This window comes from Scardinius erythrophthalmus (genome assembly GCF_964197995.2).
Source record: "Scardinius erythrophthalmus genome assembly, chromosome: 4".
NCBI classification, from domain to species: Eukaryota; Metazoa; Chordata; class Actinopteri; order Cypriniformes; family Leuciscidae; genus Scardinius; species Scardinius erythrophthalmus.
Window position 1 is genome coordinate 20,317,249 of NC_138224.1, and position 25,014 is coordinate 20,342,262.

The window sequence follows — 25,014 nt, forward strand, 5'->3', positions numbered from 1 at the left end:
GTACAAATAACAAGGCTATATGAGACAGAGACCATTTTTAATCGTATAAATACTGGGAACTATATTCTCACTAGGCGCAGGAGCACAGCTACTTGGGCGGAGTGATTAGCGCAGCACACGAGACGCCCTGTGGTGAGGAGCAGAGAGTTCGCTCAGAGTTGGAGTAACAGAGTCAGCAATTATTAGATAGTAAATTTATAGTTTACAATCATGGGTGTTCACTGTATCTTGTCTTTCAGCTTCCAAAGTTTGTAACTCCTCGTCTGTGTATTCTGGCTCAAAACTATATGGTTCTGGATCTTGGTTTGATACCCAGTAAAATTCCTCTGACAATTCCTCAAAGTCAGCCATGATCACGAGTCACGTTCGCTATTAGCTAGTTAGTCACGTTTGTTTTGTTTACGGAACCATCAACAGGGCGTCTCGTGTGCTGCGCTAATCACTCCGCCCAAGTAGCCACTCCGCCCAAGTAGCTGTGCTCCTACGCCTAGTGAGAATATAGTTCCCAGTATTTATACGATTAAAAATGGTCTCTGTCTCATATAGCCTTGTTGTTTGTACACGCTGTGACTATACAGATCACAACATGTAAATAGGAAAATGTTTGCATTATTTTGTCACTTATTGGGATTAGTATGCTACCTTATCCATTTACATCCAGTCTTTGTGCTAAGCTAGGCTAGCGGTGGGTGCGTCAAATAACACTTACAGAAAGCACAGAAATGAAAAAGGTATGTATGGACTTATCTAACTCTGGGGGATACTGTGAATAAGCTAAAGTCCCAAAAAGTCGGAGTGTTCCTTTAAATGTGAAGCATCAATAAAAGGTCAAACATATTGGGAATACTTTAGCTGTGTTTCTATGCATCAAGAGAGTAAGAAACTGAGCAGCTAACACTCTCTAGAGTGAACGAGAATGTCTCTTATAATAAACCATCTGCAGCAGGTGCATTTTTGACGTAACGCACCACCCAGCATATCCCGTTAAAAAAGTCACCGTTCGCCAGTGATATAGAACACAAAATTGGAAACACTTCAGGAGATTCAAAGTAGTCATCTGATTGGTTGAATTCTACAGGATGTCTGGGAGACATGTGTGTTGCATTCTTTAATGGTCCGCCTAGAAACAAAGTTGCCATGATGCAAAACCCCCTTGTGGAAAAAGAAAGCCGACGTGTTTACAACTGTGACAATGATTCCTTTTAGCATCAACTAAACGCTGTATCTTCACGCCGGTCTGTTATCATAGGGACATCGACTTTACATTTTCACGCCACTAAACATGACGCGGAACAAAACGAACTGTGATTGGTTGCGTTACATGTCAATCAAACATCCTCTCGGGCGGTCCTTGGCCAATTAAAGCTGCGATGGTGTCCAGATCTTCTGGCGTCAGTCTGGCTACGTGTGACTAGTTCAGCGCTTGATTTGAAGTTAAAGTTGTTTCTGAAAGACTTTTTAGATTAACATGACGGTACATGCAAGTCGAATCAAACGAGTTGAATCAACTTAACTCCACAACAACTACATACATTTATCCACTAACCATTCAGAAATGTCCAGTTGCATTCTAAAAGTTGTAACTTCCTTCGGCTGCATGAGATTATCCTGTTTTGTTGTTGCTGGAGTATCTGAAGCATGAACTGTAAAGGCTCCGCCCTCTTCTGAAAAGCTCATTTGCATTTAAAGGGACACGCACAAAAACAGCGTGTTTTTGCTCACACCCAAATAGGGGCAAATTTGACAAGCTATAATAAATGATCTTTGGGGTATTTGGAGTGAAACATCACAGACACATACTGGGGACACCAGAGACTTATATTACAATTTGTGAACAGGGGCAAAATAGGTTAAATAAAAATGGAGACATACCAAATACTAGAACTTTCTGAAATTCAGGTACGTTCATCAATTCAACTTTTATCACTTTTCACTCAAATATGTATGCTGATATTATAATGCTGATAATATAATTATAATTAAAACTATATTATTCACTTAGAAAAATGCAGTATAGAAGCTTTAGTGGGGTTTGGATCCCACTGTAGTACATTTAAGATATCCTGTATATATTGTCTTATAATAGGGAAACGTAAAAGCAAACACCCTATAAAAACAACAAGTTTCATATTAATTTATTTTCTAATTAATGATTATTATATATCCAGAAAGTGGATTACAAAAGCCTCTGAGGCCTTGACACCTGATATCAGGTTACAATCAGAGGTTTGATTTGGTAATGAAATCAAAGTACAGATACATATAACCATGACATTATTCATTTGAGACAAGGTCAGAAAACAGAATAGTTCAAATAAAAAGTTATAATTGAAAACGCTGTAAAATATATAGCACATAATTGCAGTAAGTTAGGCAAAAAATGACGGGATTATTATTTATACGAGAAAAATAATTGATTTTGGAACAGACTGCCAGACAGATGTTAGACAATCAATGAGGTTAAAGTTGATTCCCTTGAGCATTTTAAACCATAACAAAAATTCAAATGACAGAAATATGTTTGGCTTGAAACTAAATCATCCCACACATCAGCAGCTAATTATTAATTATGCATAAACAACACACAGGCCAAAGTTAATCACATGTAACTTTAACTAAGGTTTTCATTTGTATTTAGTTAACTTGACCTTCGGCCTTGCATTCACAGCCTGTGACATGTTTGTATGTGAAGTGGGTCAGAGAGCTGTTGCTGCAAGTCAGCGTTATATCTCTCATCGCGTAACCTCTCTCCTTACAGCACTGGTGACTCTGTTCAAGCTGCAGCGTCCCGTTAGTATGAATCCAACTGCAAGAAAACACAACAAATAAGTATCTGAACTACGTGTAACCAGTCCTTCTCGAGGGATTCGAACCGGCATCTCTGGAATGGGATATATATATATATATATATATATATATATATATATATATATATATATATATATATATATATATATATATATATATATATATATATATATATATATATATATATATATATATATATACACACACACACACACATACAGTACATACACACATTTGTGGAAACTGTAATTATTTTTATAGTTTGGGGTATTTTTAGCGCAATTTTCCCCCGGAAATTGCGCTTGTTAACTCATGATTTCTGTTCTGTCTGTGCGCACTAATCTTGCACTTCTATCTACTCCTCAACCAGACCACCTAGAGACTTCGGGTTTTCGGCATTATGTTAAGGAAGGTCTAATCTCGGGAACGCACAAAAAAAATCCAGGAAAAGATTTACTATCTTTCAGTGTTGTGATCCCATGACGTGAGAAAATTGCGCTAAAACACTCACCGAGTTTTTATTACTTGTTTTTTAAGAAATAAATGTTTTTTTTTTAACAAGAACACATTATATTAATCAGTGGCAGAAAAGACATTTATAATATTACAAGACACTTATTTTTAAAATAAATGTTGTTCTTTGAACTTTCTATGCATCAAAGAATCTGAATAATGTAAAACGTAAAAAAAAAAATCATGGTATCCATATTATAAACTTTGGGACCTGAGTTAAGCACACTTTCCTTATGGGGGCCTTTAGTCCCATTGGACCCTATTATTTTTATTAGTAGTAGATTTTCTTTTTTCTTTTTCTTTTTTCTATTTACCCTAAATTTTACAGTGTATTTTCCAATTTTCCATAATTTAAGCACATTTTTGCACTATAGTTTTGTGCCTATAGTAAACTACAGCTGTATAGGGGATCAATATGGGGATGTAGCTCAATATTTTTACATTCATTCATTCATTCATTCAAAAAAATGCTGCAAAATGACAAATGTTCTGACAATACCCTCTAGTGGCCATAGAGCTGTTTGTCAAGGAAATAATTAATGTTTGATAGATGTGTGCCATTTGCTTTTAGTTGCATATTATCTGTGCCTAAATACTCACACAATACTACAACAGACCTTCACATGATCGTCCAGCGTACTTTTTTATAAAAGAGGCTTTGAAATACTTGCCTGTTGTGTGTCTTACACTGGCCATCACAAATGGGAAGCTCGACTTCCTGTGTGCAGTCAGCAATTGTTAGGTTCATTCTTGTCACTCTGGCAGCACATGTAACATTACCTGTGATACACAGAACAAAATTACAGTCAGCAAAAAAAAAATAATAATAATCGTATAACCTTAAAATGTCTACTAAAATGAGCATTAATAAAATAATAATTGTTTGATTGAATGGTACAGTTCCAGCAACAGTGAAACATTTGTGTATTCCTACATGAATAGCAGCAATGATGGCCATCCCACACTCGTAACTCCTGGACACACACAAAAACATAATAATGCAGTGGTTTTATAGAAGATTCAACCAGAAAAAAAACATGCACATGTGCAACAAACTTGATTTTGTTTTGTAATGCTGATGTGCTTTTGGTCTCTCACCTCGGCACAGGTTTGCAGTGGACACACGGTTTTCTCAACCTCAGTTCCTGTCGGACTACAGCTGAAAGACTCACACGGATTTGAAGGGTCTGTCCACCGCTCACCCACCTGAAGAAAAAACACAGTTAAATACATTTGTTAAATATGTTTTGTGCTAAATTTAGTAACAGAAAGGTCTTTTAAAGGGGCCTCTAAAACTTTACAAAACAGACAAAACTCCCATTGTGAGTAAATATGTGAACTATTTCCTTTACCTTGTAAGTCCTCCCATTGTACTCGCAATTCTTCTCAACTGTAAAAGCAAAGAAAACACACTCTGAATCTATTTTTGCAACAGTGGACCTCATGATATAATCAATGAAAAAATATATTTATTTCAAGCAACAGTGGCAGTCTACACTATGTGGTGCCAAAGATTGCCAAATTACCGCAGATGTGATTGTCACAGCAGTCAGAAACCAAGATGGAGAAGGCGCTGCAGACTGGAGTAGGTCCGGGAGGTTTGGGTACGCACTCTTCAGTTTTAGTTTGGTTATTACATGTGCAGATGTGACAGTTTGATTCCCATACTGCCCCCACCTAACAGACAGACAGACAGAGGATTACTGTTATGCAGTATTCACAATAAATATCTATGTATTGTTTAAAATAAGCTTGTGGTTGCATTAATAATTGATCTCTTACCGGCATGGGCTCACCCAATGGCCCTTTACACTCTGAAAAATAAATGTGTGTGAAATTCATGTATAAATGACCCATTCTAGAGAATATCTGATTATTTAGGAAAATTGGCAAAGTATTTTTGCAATGTCAGTTTTGATAACAAATGAGTTTAGCTTAATAGGAATTTTCTCATTAGTTCATGAACTGCTTTTAATTTTATAGTTGTTAATTGTACCAATATAATAATTCTGTGTTGGAAATGTCACAGCCACTTTAATATATCATTAATAGTTGATCTTGGAATAACTATTGTTGAAAAATTTATTAAAATTAAAATAAAATAAAATAATAAAATAATTCATTGTTATTATCATCATCATCATCATCATCATCATCATTATCATTGATTATTGTTATCCTACAGCTGTCCCGGTTTAAATGAAACAACAAACAAAACAACAACAACAATAATAATAATAATAATAATAATAATAAAAATGATAATAATTGAAAATTATTATTACAATTAAATAAAATAATAAAATAATATTTTGATAAAATATTTCATATTATTATTAAATGAAACAATCATAATAATAATATAGCCTATGTTATATATGTTATAGCTCTAGATAAATCGGTTTTAGGATACTGAAAAAAAAAGAAATATTAAACAGAAAGGTTGTACGAAGTAATCTTAAATCATGCATAATAACTCATTAATATTTAGTTGTTTTTGGAACTCTAATTGTTGACGAATTACATATTATTAAAATTAAATAAATGTATTAAATAAATTATTAATTGTGAACAATAATCATGTTTACAATATCAGCAATGAATCGATTTGTGGATATGAATTGCTTGTATTATTTACATAAATTCATTGATTAAAAACAATATTACTTTAAATCTTGAGCTTTAAAATAATAACAGTCGTTTTGAAATATTGGTTGAATCTGTCGTGTTGGTAAAGAAAGTCACTCACTAGTGCATTCAGACACACAGATTTGCTTGTGATCTTCTGCAAGCATTTGGCCATCAGGACAAAAGCAGCCTGATCTCAGACCAACCACAGACGTTGCAGGCACACGAACTCTGAGGAGACAATAGAGTGATGGCCGTGAAGGTAGAAAATCACGAACATGCGATCCTATACCTTACCATTACGAATAAAAAAACTCTTTAAGTGACTAATGGAAAAAACTAGACAAAGTAAAAGGTGGAGCACTGGCATTTTTCCTTGAAACTCAATCTTTTAATTGAGAGGTGAAATATGAAGCACTGTGGGAATCATTTAAAGTACAATCTTTCTCACCCGCCTCGACAGACATCATTCGGAGACTCGGGACACTCATCGTACATCATTCCTTTAGGACATGTGATCTCTGTGTAGTGGCACAGGCAAATGCATATTGTTATTGAGGACTGTTTCCCTTATATTTAATGAATAAGATCCCTATTGGGTTGAAACTATTACACCAAAGATGTGCAGATGGTTTATTCTTTTATTTAGATTTTTCAATCAATTTTAAGCTAATGAATGTGGCTACATGCTAATGCAAACACAAACAGTATGTAAACAGAGGATTTCTTTCTTACGAGCTCAAAAACATGGACCTTATCATCAAAGTACATAATAGTGCAGAGTATGAGTAAGCAGATTTGTATGCAGTAAGGGGCCCTTTGTACGGGTACTAACCCAAGTGACCGAGTTCAATGCTCCCAATAATCCCAAAGGCAGTGGTTTTCAACCTTTTTGACTCCAAAGCCCACCATTGTCCACAAAAATATTAAAAAGTCTGACACTCCCAGTTTAAGAGTTCTTGAGGGTTCCCACTCTTTTTAACCAATACATTTGCATATCTTTTTAAGTCGTTGGTAATTTACTGGATCTAGAAGGTATCACGTTTAAAATTAGACTACTATGGCCCGGTTTCACAGATAAGGCTTAGATTAAGCCAGGATTAGGCTTTAGTTATTTTTTTTTAAAAAGCATTACTAGTGTGAATCTTGAGACTAAACAATGGCACTGGCATATTTTGAGATATGTCAGTGCAAATTGCTTTCAGTTAAAACAGCTCAATAATGCATTTTAGTCTGGGATAAGGCTTAAACCTTGTCTGCGAAACCGAGGGCTTATGTGTTAAAATTAGGCTTACTTATGCAAGTTGTTGAGGGGATGATTAACATAAAAAATCCTTGAATCTTAGTTGTTTTAGTGAAATGTCCTAATTGTCTTAAGGTCGTTGCACACCGAGTCCGAAATTCTCGCACGTTAAAAAAATAAATACGACCTTATGTTGTGTCAATCACGTTTGACACACTGCCTCATCCGTCATAAAAAAAAAAATAATAATCAGATCGGGTTAAATTTTCTGCGTTTTTCGCATCCGTAGCAAGCATTTTGAGAGGTGTTTTGACAATTCAGAGCCATTGTACAAGCGAACGCCAAAATCCAGAACTGTTTAGGATCAATTGGTTCACGGAAATTGTTGGTCTTCTTTTTAATATGTGGCTCCAGTATCGCAATCAAAACATCAAACTGAACCACTAGCATCCTGATGTAAACTTTGAATCACTCGGGATAATCCTATAATATATATAATATTATATTATATATCAGGATAAATCCTTGATGAGGAGGTGGAACTGTCCTTCCGCTATACGCAATCTCAGGATTGGATGGACCCAATGTTTCATCTTTCTTTTTCTCTTTTTAAGAAGAGAGAGGACAATAAAATCATCCTCACTGTGTGAAGACTCCATTCTGTATTGTTTTGCGCATTTTTTTGCAACTCAGTATGCAAGGACCTTTACTTATTTTGAAGTCTTCTTGAGGCCCTAGTGGGCCCTGTTACCCCTTGTTGAGAACCACTGCATAACGGGACCCTTATTTATCAGTGTCCAAGAAAACTTTTAAATGGCAAATGCTCTTTGTATGGCTCAAATAATTACCTTCAAAGCTTAACCACAATTATAAAATATACCATAAAACCACCTATGACTTCCACAAATTCAATACTCAATGAAACTCAAAGGATTCATAAAGACTTGCAGGTCTCTAAAGTGATACGTAAAGGCTTAGGTTAGGTTTTAAGATGCTGACATGTTGATATTATATGTATCAGTGTCTAAACGTACAAAAAATATAAGTGTACTACTACTTTCTGAAACTATAATTTCATTCTGTTCACTTACCACAGGAGCCATTGGTAAGGTATCTCCAGTCCACACAAATACCAATCCTCTTGCACTCTGATGCTGCATATTCCAGAGAGGAACAGGCATCAACACTGATTTTGGATGAACAGTAGTCAAACCGGCAGTTCTTCTCCACAGACGTAAGACTGATCCTTTCACCACACTCCGCAAACACCCTGAGTAAAAGGCAAAGATGTTAACAACACCAATTATATTCGCAATTATAGTCGCAATGCAACAGGCCAAGTTGTTTATCCTTTTTCTATGAAAAAAAATAAATAATTTTACTTTCCGAAACACTACTGTTATGCTTATTGACCTCAGTTGATATAAAAATACCATACAGTGGCTTACTCATGGTGAAGAAGGTCACATATTGGAGTATTACAGGGAGGTGGGGGTGGGGGTGGAGGTGTAGGTGTGGCAGGGAAACAAGGAACATTGATGGGTGCAGATTTGCAGTAGGGTTTCAGAGGGTCTTCTACAACCCAGTCATATGCAGTCTTATCACAGCAGTTGTCATCTTCAACTACTCCATTTCTTCGTATGCATGACTGACCACCACAAACACCTGAAAAGTCAAAAGGAGCAAGTTTGCCCGGGGTTACAGCCATTATATACACTATTTATATATTTTTTAGTTCTATAGTCTGTGATATCTGCCATAGGAACCATATTGTATATCATGTATCAATTCCCAGACAGCAACATAGTGTCGGCCCAGATCCGGGCCATCTAGGCCACATCTGGTACATGTGGATTCAACGCTATCGTTCAATGTTGCTGTCTGGGTTACTTTTAATCGTACAATCAAATTATTGTAATTACTTACCGCACTGTCCTATGGTGTTGTTTTGGAAGTGCTCTAATGCCAGGTTGATTAACAGAGTGTTGAATGTCGAAAGAGAAACATAGGAACGGATAGGTTTGATGTAGATGTAGACCTGGCTATCACTGCTTTCAAACTTGAAGACCTGATTTTCATACGGTGGCTTTATGATTTCCTGGTTCAAAGTAGACTGGAAAAAAAGACAATCTGCTTATCAGCCAAGTTAAAGTGAACTATCATCTCCAGTCATTCACAGAAATACAAATATCGGCAAATAACTGTAGGCTGTGGCAAAAATCTGTTTTGTTGAGGAGAGGATGTGTCAGTTAAAGAATAATGGTAATTTTGGGATTGATAATAAAAGGTTTATTGACCAGCTTAGGCTATACACAATTTGTATAGACTACTGTTGATTAAGAAAGCTTAAATATTATTTACAAAAAACTGCTGCATTTAGCAATTACAATTTCTGAAAGATGGTTTCCAAACTTCCAATAGCAACTTTAGTCCACCAGAAACAAAAGCCTATTACAATTGCCTAATGTATTAAAAATGAGTTTTCATAAGGACTGGCTAGATCAGTTTAAGTTTCTTTGTGGAATCACATTTTAAAATCTTCACTTTGCTTTTTTTTTTTTTTTTTAACTGTCCTTTTCGTATTATTGGCTAGAGTAAGGTGAAATGTGGACCACACATTATACCTAGATTCAAATGTATGGCTCTGGGAGACTGATACATTAGAACATTAGAAGAATCACAAGTTTTTATTATTATGAACCTACCTCCAATGTGTACTCCTCTGTTACCATAAGTGTGACAATGTCATTCCAGTACTTTAATGTGATGCCCCTAGAACAAGAATTATCAATTCCCTCGATACAGTAGTAGTTGTCTACAGTAATGCTTAATCTGTGTTGCGGTTCTTTCTCCCCCACTAGAGTGTAGGTGCAGTTGTCCATGAAGTCAAACGCAATGCCCTGGAAGGAAATGTAGTGAGGGTCTCCATAAATCTGACACTGGCCTGAAAAAGGAAACAGGAAAATACAATTACGATTGGTAAAATTCGTAAAAGTCACTCTTATTGTTTTCCATTGGCTGGACAAACAGATAGCCCCACCACTAACTAATCCAACTGGATGAGTCAATGTTTATATGGCAGGTTGGTTTACTTACAGTCACACCGAAAGCTCTCACAGCAAGTCTCTTTATCTGTAACCAAAGACATCTTGTCTCTAGGGCAATCCGTCCTGATTTTGGGTGTTGGGCAGGTTATGGATTTTACCTCAATCACTCCAGCCTTACAGTCTTTATCAGCACAATCCTCTCTCCAAGTTTCTCCACATGACCAGCTTTGATTTCGCATCACATCTTTGCACTCGCACACTGATTAAAAATTACATAAAAAATAAGATCCCTTTAATCAACACATGTAGCACATATAATTGAGATTGAGGACTGTATAGTGAACATACTGTAATTCACGTGGATTTTAAATCTGAGAAATTGTAGTTTAAGCAGTCGTAGGCCCTGGAGTTGTGTTATAATGTAGAATTTTATTTGTGAGTAGTAGTTGTACCTGGAGTTGTGTGTTCAGTGGTAGGTATTATAGTGTTGGATACAGGCGTCATCGTTGAAGGTGTCATTGTTGAAGGGGTCATCGTTGAAGGGGTCACTGTTGAAGGTATCACCGTTGAAGGGGTCATCGTTGACGGGGTCATCGTTGACGGGGTCATCATTGTCGGATTTGTAGTCATACTGTTCACTTGATATGAGGTTGAGGTATTTGGAGTTGGAGTTGTGATAGTAGGGCCAGTGACTATAGTAAAGTCTGGTGGGAATGAGAGAAAAAAGTCCACTAAAAACAATATACATTTGCATGAAAGTTTTTAATGCATTCAATTATTTTGTTTTTGTTTTTCACTTAATTATCACATTACTGGCTTTATATTAAGAAACTATTGTTTAAATGTTAATTATAGCACAAGTCAAGTGTATATTTGTAGTGGTTTCCACACCTGTTGTGGTCACGGTTGACAGTGGAGTGGAATATTTTACTGAGGTTGTTGCTTCAGTTGTTGGCTGAGTTGCGTTTGTGTATTCTGTCGGTATTGTGGTTGGTTGAGTGCTCTCACGTGTTAGTGGTCGTGTTGTGGTTTTATACTCTGTTGTGCTCTCAGTTGTTGGTCGTTGTGTTGTGGTTGGTTCTTCCACTGGAGTTGTGTATGATTCTACTGTGCTCTCAGAAGTTGGTAGTTGTGTTGTGGTTGTGTACTCTGTTGTCTTCTTTGAAGTTTGTGGTTGTGTTGTGGTTGTGTCTTCCACTAAAGTTGTATGTGATTCTGTTGTGCTCTCAGTTGTTGGTAGTTGTGTTGTGCTCTGTGAAGTTGGTGGCTGTGTTGTTGTTGTTGTTTCTTCCAAAGGAGTTGTATATTCTTCTGTCGTCGTCCTTGTGGTTGGTTTTTGTGTTGTATATTTTGTAGTTGGTTTTTGTGTTGTGTATTCTGTTGTGCTCTGTGAAGTTGGCGGCTGTGTTGTTGATTCTTTCACTGGAGTTGTATTTGATTCTGTTGTGCTCTCAGTTGTTGGTATTTGTGTTGTGTATTCTGTTGTGCTCTGTGAAGTTGGTGGCTGTGTTGTTGTTGTTTCTTCCAAAGGAGTTGTATATTCTTCTGTTGTATATTTTGTAGTTGGTTTTTGTGTTGTGTATTCTGTTGTGCTCTGTGAAGTTGGTGGCTGTGTTGTTGTTGTTTCTTCCAAATGAGTTGTATATTCTTCTGTTGTCATCCTTGTGGTTGGTTTTTGTGTTGTATATTTTGTAGTTGGTTTTTGTGTTGTGTATTCTGTTGTGCTCTGTGAAGTTGGTGGCTGTGTTGTTGTTGTTTCTTCCAAATGAGTTGTATATTCTTCTGTTGTCGTCCTTGTGGTTGGTTTTTGTGTTGTATATTTTGTAGTTGGTTTTTGTGTTGTGTATTCTGTTGTGCTCTGTGAAGTTGGTGGCTGTGTTGTTGTTGTTTCTTCCAAATGAGTTGTATATTCTTCTGTTGCCATCCTTGTGGTTGGTTTTTGTGTTGTATATTTTGTAGTTGGTTTTTGTGTTGTGTATTCTGTTGTGCTCTGTGAAGTTGGTGGCTGTGTTGTTGTTGTTTCTTCCAAATGAGTTGTATATTCTTCTGTTGTCGTCCTTGTGGTTGGTTTTTGTGTTGTATATTTTGTAGTTGGTTTTTGTGTTGTGTATTCTGTTGTGCTCTGTGAAGTTGGTGGCTGTGTTGTTGTTGTTTCTTCCAAAGGAGTTGTATATTCTTCTGTTGTCGTCCTTGAGGTTGGTTTTTGTGTTGTATATTTTGTAGTTGGTTTTTGTGTTGTGTATTCTGTTGTGCTCTGTGAAGTAGGCGGCTGTGTTGTTGTTTCTTTCACTGGAGTTGTATATGATTCTGTTGTGCTCTCAGTTGTTGGTATTTGTGTTGTGTATTCTGTTGTGCTCTGTGAAGTTGGCGGCTGTGTTGTTGTTTCTTTCACTGGGGTTGTATATGATTCTGTTGTGCTCTCAGTTGTTGATGGATATGTTGTGGTTGTGTATTCTGTTGTGCTCTCATTTGGTGGTGGCTGTGTTGTAGTTGTTTTTCCTACTGGAGTTGTATATGGTTCTGTTGTCCTCTCAGTTGTTGAAGTTTGCACTTTGTATTTGGTTGTTTTCCCAATTGTTGATGATGGTGTTGTGTATTTTGTTGTGCTTTGAGTTGTTGGTGATTGTGTTGTGTATTTTATTGTGCTTTGAGATGTTGGTGGTTGTGTTGTGGTTATGTGGGTCATTACAGTTGTAGATGGCTGAGCTGTTGATGTGTAAGAAATTGTAGTCGTAGTTGTAGCCGTAGTTGTTGGAATGCAGACGATTTGTCCATCAAAGCATTTACTAAGGAAAAAGAATATAAACTATAGTGAATGTGAACGGTATGTGTATAGTTCTTTAAACCTTTTATCTAAAATGTCTATCCAGCATTACAACAAGAGTCTACAAAATGGCTTACCAGCATTTATAGGGAGTGCACATTTCATCAGGAGGTGACAACACTCTGTTCATGATGTTACAAGTGCAGTTGTCCAAAGTGGTGCATTTACCTATGTTTTCATCATAATATGGGGTCTCCTCAGGGCATCTTGGATAGCAACCTGAAAGTTTCATGCAGTGCTTTATGAAAACCAAAGACATTCGGGACATTTAAACTGTTTTCATATTTCTAATTTCAAGCAGTACTGACCCAGACAGCAACATAGTGTCGGCCCAGATCCAGGCCACATCTGGTACTGTACATTTGGATTTAACGCGTACCAGATGTGGGCCAGATCTGTGCCGACACTATGTTGTTGTCTGGGGATACATCTAGATCAAGAAGCAGGAACAGGAAGGAAAAAAAATACCTTCAAGTTTTCCTGTAAAGCGTTTATTAGTGCCACAGGTCTTAACCTGGCCACAAGGATCGTAATGCCAGGTGCTTTGGCCCACGTCATTGTAATAGTCACAATACACCGCTGTGGAGATGAACAAACACTGTAATCACTTGACTAACTCAATAATAACCCAGGTATGTCTTTACCAGGAAATGCTCGTTCTGGGAAATTCTTAATAACAATAGAATTCAATACGTACGACACAAATCTGGGGATCTCCATTTGATGCAAACGTCCTTTGCACTACATGCCTCTGCGTAAGCTGAGACAGCAGTACAGAAACCGAGAAACTTTCCTTCAAACTCACAAGAACAGGACTCCAAAACACAGGCCTGGTAATAAGGCTCTGGATCCACCTAGTAGTCATACGAATGCAACAATTATTGGCTGATTTCCTCATGGGGAAAAAATCAATTATGAGCACATTGTGTACCTGAACCAACTATCAAACCCAGAAACCGTTTGATGAACTTGAACAAAAAGGTCGTAATTGGTTGATATATAAACAGTGATTTGTTGTTAATGAACCAAGATTAACTTCAAGCAACAAACATCAGAAACGACATTATTTAGTTGACTAACGTCACTGCAAGGTACCTTCAGATGGCAATCTTTAAAGGTGTCTGATCTCAGGATCATACATCGCCGCTGAGCCCAGGCTGCACAGTAGGAGTGACGTTCACAGGGAAATATTTCTTGGGTCACATCAGAGCATGGCGGATCTGGTCTCTTCCAACTATTCCCAAAGTCCAGAACACTGAAAACTTCTGAGGAGCTGCTCGTCAGAAGGTCGTTTGTCACCTTTCCATCAAAGTTCCCACATAGTCCCAACACTCGGCCCTAATATTCCACAGTTAAAAGAGAATATTGCATGTCTTTACCGCTCAGTAGCAGATTTGATCCAGCAAAGTTTGCTGAAAGCTGCTGACTGAATGAATCGCATATTCATTCAAGCCCACAGGAGAACACCAATAACTGTACCAACTGCATGTAGGCGTAATTTTAAATTTCTGTTGTTTCTAGTAAATGCAGTGAGTAATGTCTTTGTACAGGAAACTTGCCCCTGATTAAGTCACAATGTGGGGATTGAATATGAAACTTAGACATAATTAAATGTGATTCCTTACTCTCCACTGAGGCTCTAGTTGGATGGTGACCCTGGTGTGTTTGTCCCAGATTACAGTGATGCCCAGTCTGGGAGCTGTGGTGATGATGATGTAGAGGCCCACAGTATGGATAGAATAAAGGGGCTCTGCCAACAATGCATTCCCTGCCTGAAGTTTCTCAGTTACCTTCATATCGCTCAACATCAGAGTCACTGTACCCTGTCAAACATTGAGCAAGCACAATTGCATCATTATGCATTACAATTTTTACTTGATAGAAAGCTGAAATATTGAAAACATCCAACAAACATTTATCCAACACAGAAGATCATATACCAGGAGCTCCACTGAGATTGCGCGGGAACACGTCAAAGACTCGTCACAGCAAGGAACACTCTCAGATTTAATTGCAAACTCTCCATTTGAACCTGCGTCCTTTTACAAGAAATATTAGAGGTTAAAACATGTTTGGCATGTGTTTGAGAATTTTTCCTAGTACACTGTACAAACACTAATTAAAAGTCAGGAATATGTTGAGCAATATTCAATCATTTGGGCATTGGTTGTTTTTTATTCATATTTGACTGTCATTGTTTCATTTTATTGATTTAGTACTGTAGCTGTTTGACAAAAGCAACTTCTGCCAAGTTTAAAATTACTCTTACTGTATTATGTATCGATCTCCAAGGTCACCCCAAAAGGGTAATTTATCACATGGCAAACACTCACCTTCACTAGAGTGTACTGACAGTGGCCATCGAATTTGTACCATTTGGAGTCAAAGGTGTGGTAATGCCCATTCCCGAAAACCTCGCATACTCCTGAACATGCCTCATCAATACATGACCACTCACCACCTCTACATGTGCTGTGAGACACAAAATCATATCATTCAAATCCAGTGAACCCATGTTACCAAGGGTTTTTAATTCATTGTATTTTTATTGGGCAGGGTATCTCAATTGTAATTGTTTAATCTCTATTCATTTACATTCCCAGTCTGGGGGGAAAACAGCTTTAGCATTCTGCAAAATATCAACTTTTTTGTACCACAAAAGCAAAACCATATGGGTTTAGAACAATTATTCCTTTAGAATATGTGAACCTAGAAGACAAGGCTCTTACCATATTTTACAGTTTGTCTCCACACTCTGCCCAGTTTCATACACCCTCCCACTGAATTCACAGGTGCAGTTTTCACGAGTCACACAACCACCGTTATGATCTTCAAAAAGTCCCCCAGGACAATAACAGCCACTGATACAGCTGTTATCATCAGTCTGTAAATACATAGCATCAATTCCCTTCGACTCTTGCAGAAAATGAACACTTTAAAACTTGCATATGGTAGGATGTCATTATGTCAAAATTTTGAAAAATGCTCACTATGGGTTTGGTCAAGCTTTCACATGTCCTATGGGCAGTGTTCACGGGTATCTGTAAACAATCCACACAAATCTTTCCCACTGTGCAATCTAGAAGAAAAAAAGCATAGAACTTCATAGAAATCTTAGGTAATGATTCTTGGAATTTTCAAATTTCATTGTTGATTTGTCAGTGTTATATAAGTTGAAAATTCAAGGGTGGAGTTCCCTAAGAAAGTAATCTTGTGATAGTCGTATGTAAAAAAATCTGTGTTAAAAACCACTATGGAATTCTGCAGTGCCGCTTCAATTTAAATACAAATACTAAATGGAGTACCAAACCACAGCAGATAGCATCTGCTGTTTAGTGGATTAGCCCACTTGAAACAAAAAAACTTGAAAAAAAAAAAAACTTACTGCAAAATCTGGGACAATGAAGTTGTCCATTTTCACACAAGCTGTAATACAAGACAAACATTATATACACAGATTCAGCTAAAAAATTTACTCAAAGACATTGTTTAAGCCTTGTTTTTATCCTTACCACTGGCGTCCACCGATAACCACAGGGCCTGGAGGTGCGACGCCTCCTGGGTGGTGGCAGCTGCACTGTGAGCGAGGACTGCAGGTCAGTTGGTTGCTCAGGTGAGAGTCTGATGTGCATCCACACCCCTCCACAGGGTCGTCCACCACCTCACAGGTGGGATCAGGGCCCGAGAGGGAACGGCAGGTATGGTTACATGCCAAAGTGGCGTAAGTAAACCTCAGGTTGCCCATGCATGAAGGAACTGAAAAGCACAATGATAATTTGTAGAGTGGGTACTTAGCCATACATAGATGCTGACACATAATAATAATAAAAAGTTTATTTTCACATGGTGATGTAACCATAAGAACTTTTTGTAATCATACTGTATGTTAGTAGATACATCAACAAAACATGAAATGTACATATCACAAAAATGTTAGTTTTTTTTTTATTATTATTTAAATAATTAAGTCGAATAGTGGATAGTAGTGATGGGTGCTTTCTAAATTATGTTTATTGACAAAGTTCGGGAGGAGCACGTTCAGATAATTATCCCTAGTGGAGAGCACTCAGCAATCAATGATAAGAGGTGTATATATATTTAGCAGTCTCACCTCAATTCGTTGACAGTTTAGCAGCATCCCTCCACCACCCCTTCTCCACACTTCTAGTCCTAACCATTTACATACGGGGGGGAAGTACTCTGGGTTCAGGCCGAACTCAGAGCTCGGAGCCCTCCCCCCGGACAGCACGCCAAATACGCATTAAACTTTACTCCCTCTAATTGTATGTATGTGTGAACTCGTGAAACACTGCTTGGTGAAGCTTCGAAACTTTTGCGAATCAATTGTTTCGAACCAGTGATTCAAAGCGCGTATCAAACTGTCAAAGTCACGTGATTTCAGTAAACAAGGCTTTGTTACTTCATAACTGTTTTGAAACGTTCCGAAATTCCAATAGTTCGCAGCTAGGAGGCCATCTCGGATTTGACCTGATCTCAGGTCAATTTAATAAATTTTTTCACATTTGAATGACACATTTTTATGACAAAAAGATAAGTTGTAGTTAGTCTTTAATTGGCCAGATTAACCAAACTACCAATAAAAAAACAAGCCTTACAAATTAATAAAAGAACATATTATAAAGACACTTTATATTTTATGGTATTAGGTGATTTGCTAATACTATTTAATAGTTTACTCTTTCAATATAGCATTTGCAATTGGTTTGTAAAAGGTGTTATGTATGTTTAAGCTGAGTTTTTGCACTGTTTTGACCAGCAGGCATCACCAGTGTGTCGCTTCTAAACAGTGAATCGTTTTGCAGAGCAATTGGTTAAGTTGTTTCAAAGAGTTGGAAAGCTTTGTTTCTCTCATGGTGGAAAGTAATTCCCAACATGTGTTTGTCGTAGTCAGGTTACAGCAAACAAGAGTTGAGGCAGAATAGACTGCAAGAGCCCAGCAACCAACATAACATAGTTGAGAACGGACCAAGAACAACTGAAAATGAGGGCAACTTTATATACACACACACAGGGACAAACTAGGAAGTAAACGAGACAACTGACAAGACACAGGTGTGACACATAAGGGCAAATCAAAAACCATAGCAACTAACTAATGAGGGTTCAATTCACTACAAAAACAAGAAAAACATGGATGAAACCTTATGTTTGCAATGTTCCCAATTAAAACCCAATTAAAAACTAGTGCACAAGTTGCAACCTCCAATCATATCCACTTTTTTCGAGAAGATTGGGGAAAAGAGGTTGAAACTCAAAGATACATTTCAACTTTGTTTAAATATATTTGAAAATAATACCTCTTTGCGACATGAAAACCTATACCTTTAAAAACAACCAACCTGAATGTCACCGTATTATTTTTACACTGAATAAAAGCTTGTCACTCACTGCAGTTTGTTGCTGATCTCCAGTCCTCAACAGTGATCCCTTGAGTTGCACAGGCTTTTGCATAGTTTCCAAAGGAGACACACAAACATCCCTGTAATGCAGCCGAGCACTGACACGTTCTCTTTACACAAGCCTGAGAAGAATCAAACACAGATTAATAACAAGAAAACAACCATGAATTTCAAATGCATCAAATATGTTTATGGATAGGAATATATCTGTACCTCGACAAAGGGCGAAACATGTACATAATCGTGACACACAGCAAACACTCCTTCTGGATCTTTCAGTTGGTCACAGTTGTCCTCAGCAAATATCTCTGCAAATAGAATGAATATAAGTGGTCATCTTTAAAAATAACATTAATTTTGTTAAGTAGTTAAGCGAAAACATTACCATTGTCAGTGTTGATGCATCCAGTAATTGGGGTACAACTGCCCATTGACCAGGACTGGGCAAAAAGCTGAGCCGAACTTTCTATGATGCCACTAAAAGTGGTGAAGTCATCACTGGTGTCATTATTAAAAGTTCCACAGAGACCTATTATAATAAAAATAATCAAAATTAAATAAAACTTTCAAATTAGATTTTTTTTGACTAATCGATTTTTGACCAAGATCAAATTTGACTCTATGTATAATTATATTTTTCTGAAACTTGTTTGAATATGACTTATTCAAACCTTTGGTATTTTCGGTTGGTGGCAAATTCAAATATATTTGAATTTCTGGAGAGATTTGAACTTGCATTTTCAGACCAAATGAAGTCTGAACTTGAATGAACATTGAAGACTGCCAAAAGACTGTGGTTGACTCTGAAACAAAACCCAATTACATATACAGTATAAGGAGAAAGTCATATTTCAAAGCTTATGTTTATTGCACATTTCGTCAAGCCTGTATATGAATATTTCAAACTCATGAATCTAAAACATCAAATTCCAAAAGAGCCTACCAGTCTGTGACAGGTCACTGATTTCAATATTGTTCATTTGTATGCTGTTTGCAGAGAAGGTATATCTTTCCTGGAATGAAAATAGCATTATTTATTTTATAAGAGCAGTGAATTTCATGATAAAGAATAATGTTTTTCCAATATGCCATTATGCAATTTTGAAAAAATTTAACTATAGCCCACCCTACTAGTATATCTGCAGTGTTGAAATGTAAATAATAATCTCATTTTTATTGATAATTATTAAGTTACAATTAAATATTATACAAAAAGTTATGCAAATGTTAAAAAAGAAATGAATGTAGATAAGGAAAACAGACAAACCTGGTTGATATTAAGATATGCCTTTTCTATGACAACAGTTTGCACAGAATACTGAATGCTCAATGTCCAGTTAAGCCCCTGGGTGACATACCAAATAGTATACATTTTAATATCAGTAAACCTCAAAATGTCATATTTTAGTTACATTTTTCCATTTCAGTTACCATTGCAGCCACAAATGTGCATCTGTCAAGTAGAGAATACTGTTTGCCATCAAATGTAGTGATGAATTGGCCCTCAATAATACACTTGGCTGGACATGTGTTTGCAGAACATGCCCATTTGCCTTTAATGCAGGTACTAAGGGGATAAAAACAACAAAAATGTCTCAAGCAGTTTTATTTATTTTTTCTAGAGAATATATTCAAATCCCACATTTTTTATTTACAAAGACTGTCTTTTAATAAACCTTGTTTATATTCTTAACAAATAATAATAATAATACTATTATCAGGTTAATGTTCTCTTTTCTGGACTAGTTTCTTCATCATTGTTTCCTAATGTTTCTGTTCCTGTGCCCTATGTTCTCGCTTCTCATTTGTTGTCATTATTTCATTTGGTTTCCCTGATTATTGATTCCTGTCACCTCTCATCTAGTGTCCTTGTTAGCGCTGCAAATTTAATCCCTCAGTATCAGTTAGCCCATTGTCCTGTATTTTCTATGATGTTGCGTGTGTTAGTTTGCTTCTGGTATTTCTCATATACTTCTGGTTTAAGATTATCTTCTTTGTTCTCATTTCCTCATTCCTCACTTTTTCATTTCTCTCTTTTTTCTTTGACTAGATTTAATGAGAACTTAAAATAACTTGTCCCCCTGCCCATTTATGGAATTTCGATGGAGGTTTCAGGACTTTGTTAAGCTAGTGCTCTTGCAGAGTGGTTCCTCTTTCACCATGGGTGAGGGAGCCCGATCTCACGGGAAAACGTACAAATTCATACGACCTGGCTTTTTGCAAAATCGTACATATTTTACGAATTGGCCAATTCGTGTGAATTCATACGAATGACCTACCCCTGACCCCGCCTCTAAACCTACCCATCACGTGGGTTTAGACAAATCGTACAAATTCGTACGAGCTAGGTCGAGACATAGAGCCAGAGCATAAGTTCGCAGAGGTCCCTGTGTCAGTGGAGAGTTCGACCCTGGAGCCAGTGTCTGCAGCCATGTCCATCCTAGAGGATGTGCTAGTAGAGCTTGACATCCTGCAGCTGATTCCCTCGTTGGCTCCTCGCCCTCTCGGCTCCACTTGGGACCGTCGTCCTCACGGCTCCACCGGGCTACCTTGTCCCTTGTCCCAGCTCCACCTTGGTCAGTTGTCGTTCTTCAGTTGTCGGCATGGACTTTCAGTCCTTTGGATGTGCCATGTCCCTCCACCCCTCCAGCTTTGTTGGGCTGTACCTTCCCTCCAGCTCCATCTTGGTCCTTGGTCTGCATCAATCCTCCGCTGGTCCCCACGACTCCACCTTGACCTCCAGGACTTACGGTGACATCCGGTCTCTGTGTTTCCTCGGCTCCACCTGGTTATCCAGCTCTCCTGGCTCCATTGGTGGTGGTCGGACCTCTGACTCCAACCTGGCTCCTCCCTCAATTGGTTTCACCATGGACACTCATCCTTGCTATACTCTGGGTTGTCAGCTATTTCCTCCCTCTTTCATCTCCTCCATGGCTTCTCCCTTCACCCACAGACTATTCCTCCCATTCCCCCATGAACTCTTCCTTCCCCAATTGATTTCCCCCACCACCACCACTACCGGAAGGGGGGATGATGTCTGGTCTATGTTCTTTTTAATGGACTTTTAGTTTGTTTTTCATTGTTTCTCTGTGTTTCTGTTACTGTTCCCTTTGTTCCTGCTTTTAGTTTGTTGTCATAGTTACTAATTTGGTCTCCCTCATTATTGATTCTTTACACCCGTGTTCCATCTAGTTTCCTTGTTAGTTTTGCATATTTAAGCACCCAGTTTCAGTAAGCCAACTGTTGGATGCACTGTTCATAACTATTCCATATATATTATTATTATTTTTTTTTTTTTTACATAAATAGATTGTATATAACCAGAATTATCTAAAACATTGTTGCCAAATCATTAGTTGTCCAGAACTGGAGAAGGAATCTATTGAAAAATTCTAGTTCTCACCATGTTTGACACTTTGTTTTACGTTCCTGCCCTGGAGCATACGTTATCTTTGCATGTACACATGGACATTCTTCCACATTTATGGAATGGTAACCATCAGCATGATCATTCAGGACCTTTCCTGAAATTGCGAAAGAAAAAAAAATTGCAAATTAATTATATTATAATTAATAAAACAAATCTGGATTTTTTTGCATCATCTGAAAAATGACCAGTTATTTGAGGCATCATTGATGAAGTTAAATACTTAGGTTAGAGGCTTGTTCTAAAAACATAAAAAAAATCATAATAAAATCAATTAAATTAAAATAAAATATCTGTGAAAACACATTTTCTTTTTTAATGCTAATCAAGGACCAACCTTCAGCTGGCAGGCAGGTGCTAGTAAATTCTGTGGTGTTATTCTTTGGGTTGCTGCAGGTTGGCGGGAAAGCGGGCCCATTCTCCAAATAATACAGGTCTCCAGGACAAAGAGGTTTGGCTGCAAACAAGATGAATTATTACTATTTAAAAAAAATTTATAAACAGAAATGAATATGATGCATTTCTCATTAAGTTGTTAAAACTGTGGTTCTTACAGCAGTTGGTTTTCGATCTCCATTCTGACCTGAATAGATCGGAGATCCCACACATAAGCGAGATCTCTTTAAAAAAGGAGCAGTTTGCTTCCTTATGCCACAAGCCATTCATATGTTTCTTACATAAAGTCATGTAGGTGTTATATTTAGGCACCCCAATACATCCCATAGCATGGGATAAAACATCACAAACCTAAACAAAAAATATAGATATGGTTAGTAGGCAATCAATGCATTTTAAAATAGTTTATAATACAGTACATCATGTAATCCTATGCATATTTGCATAAGACAATGCATTATAGGATTATAAAGGATAACTTTATAATTCATTTTATGTACAGGCTTCATAGAAAGAACAACACTGTAAACAGTTCTGGTAATCAGATTTTAAAAATTAAATACTTGTAAGATTCTATTACTATAATAATTACTAATTACTATTAATATAATCATATTATATTTAAAAAATACTCATAATCATAATACAGGTACTTTTTATTGATTACATTATTTAATATTCACAAAATGGCAAAAAAAATCGAATAATATTTATTTTTCTTTATATTTTTTATACAATATTATACTATTCAATCAATGGTTTAAACAAGTCAAAATAAATTAAGTACATTTTATTGCAGTCCTAAACTTTTGCTGCAGTATTTTTTTACGGTAAAGGACAGGCAATTTAACCAGCTTTTGTTTGTTTTTTTACCTCAAATTTCATGTTATTTTTATCAGTTTACTGTTCATATTTGTTCAGCTGTGCAGAAACTCACATTGTTTTGCAGTGCAACAGAGTCTTGTGTCAGGCATTGCCCATCAGAGAGAACACTGGCAGATATCAGCTGCTGCATAGTTTCTATGAACAAAACCCCATCAAAAATTATTATATTATTATATCTTGACACTCGTTATTTAAACAGTACATACCAATTGAGCACACTTACCTGAGCTGTTCTTGTGCCCACAAAGTCCACTCATACTGTCCACTAAAACCTGGTCCAGTTCCACCTATAAAAGATGTGCTCAAAGATTACATATAAAATATAGTACGGTCAGAGTTGTATATACACTGAAAAAAAAAGATTAGTTGAATTTAATCAAGTTTTTTATCGTAAGTGGTTGCACACAATTGATTTTAACTAAAATGGATTAAGTTCAACTTAATGCATTTGTTTAAATGTAGCAAAAATCAATTGTGTGCAACCACTTATGATAAAAAAATTTATTAAATTCAACAAATCATTTTTTTCAGTGTAGACACACAATAATGCAACAATCACATATTTTTGGTTATTATATTTTTGCAATCTTTCGGACCGTTGTCTTTAAAGGAAACTCACCCAGAGTGAACTGACGCCTTTAGAGACACTGTACCAGGTGACAGACAATGGCAAAACTTTGCTTTGGAGCCTGGTATAGATTCCATAATGAAACACATACTGATAAGTGTGGTCGTATGGAAGGGGAATTCTGTGAAAAGATAAACAATTTTTATTTTATTTTATGTGTGCTTTAAAAAAAACTGCCTTAATTATTTAAGAACAGTCAACTTAGATGTTTAAGTAATTTCAACTTAAATTACATTAAAACAAGTTGAATCTTGTATAACTTATGTATAAAAAGAAGTTAACTTATTTTGATGAGTTAAAGCAATGTAAAAAACATATGTTGTCATAATATTACTTTTTTTTTTTTTTTTTTACAGTGTGGATATACTAACAAAAACATTTGAATCAAGAAATACTTCTAAAAACGCTTTTATATATTCTAGCAATTTCGGTCGTCAAATATTTGATTTGCTAAATTAAAATCTAATATTTGATATATGATTTATATTAGGAAAAAATATGAGATGAAACCAATAATAAATAGCATACACAGCAGCTTTTATAATTATATGCTAATGTCATAAAATCATAAATGCAAGAAATTACAAGAACAAGTAGTTCTATACAAATACAGAAATTGTATTCAACTAATCTAAATTTAGAAATGCCAAACCTGTTGCCTTCCACTGTAACAGTGTTATTGTGAATGAGGGTCGTGATTTTATTGACAATGATCTCCACTCTGTCCATCAGGCCGTTCGTTCCACGCTGGACGATGATATGACAGTTCACTCCAGCATGAGTGAACCGAGTGAGCGTTACAGGACATGTGGACTTCAGATGAAATGCGGTTTTGTTGAAGGTATAAAAGACTCCGCTGCCATAAGTCTTACACACATCTAAAAAAAAATAAAGAAACCAAAACAAATAGGACCAAAGTAGACATAACACCTCATTACTGAAATGTATGTATTTATTGTGACAAATGGTTTGTCTCATAACAAAACCAAGTCTATTTTTTTTCTAACACATTTATAATTGGACATGTAACCAAGCACGTATTAAAGTAGACAAAATGCAATACTTTCTTACTTTGAGCTGCAAACCCAGAGTAGATTTGGCCTGCAAATTAAATGAGAAAAAAGTTTAAATTCCATATTTTTTTAAATAAATGTTCAAATAAAAACAATTAACTAGATTAATCATTAGTCAATAT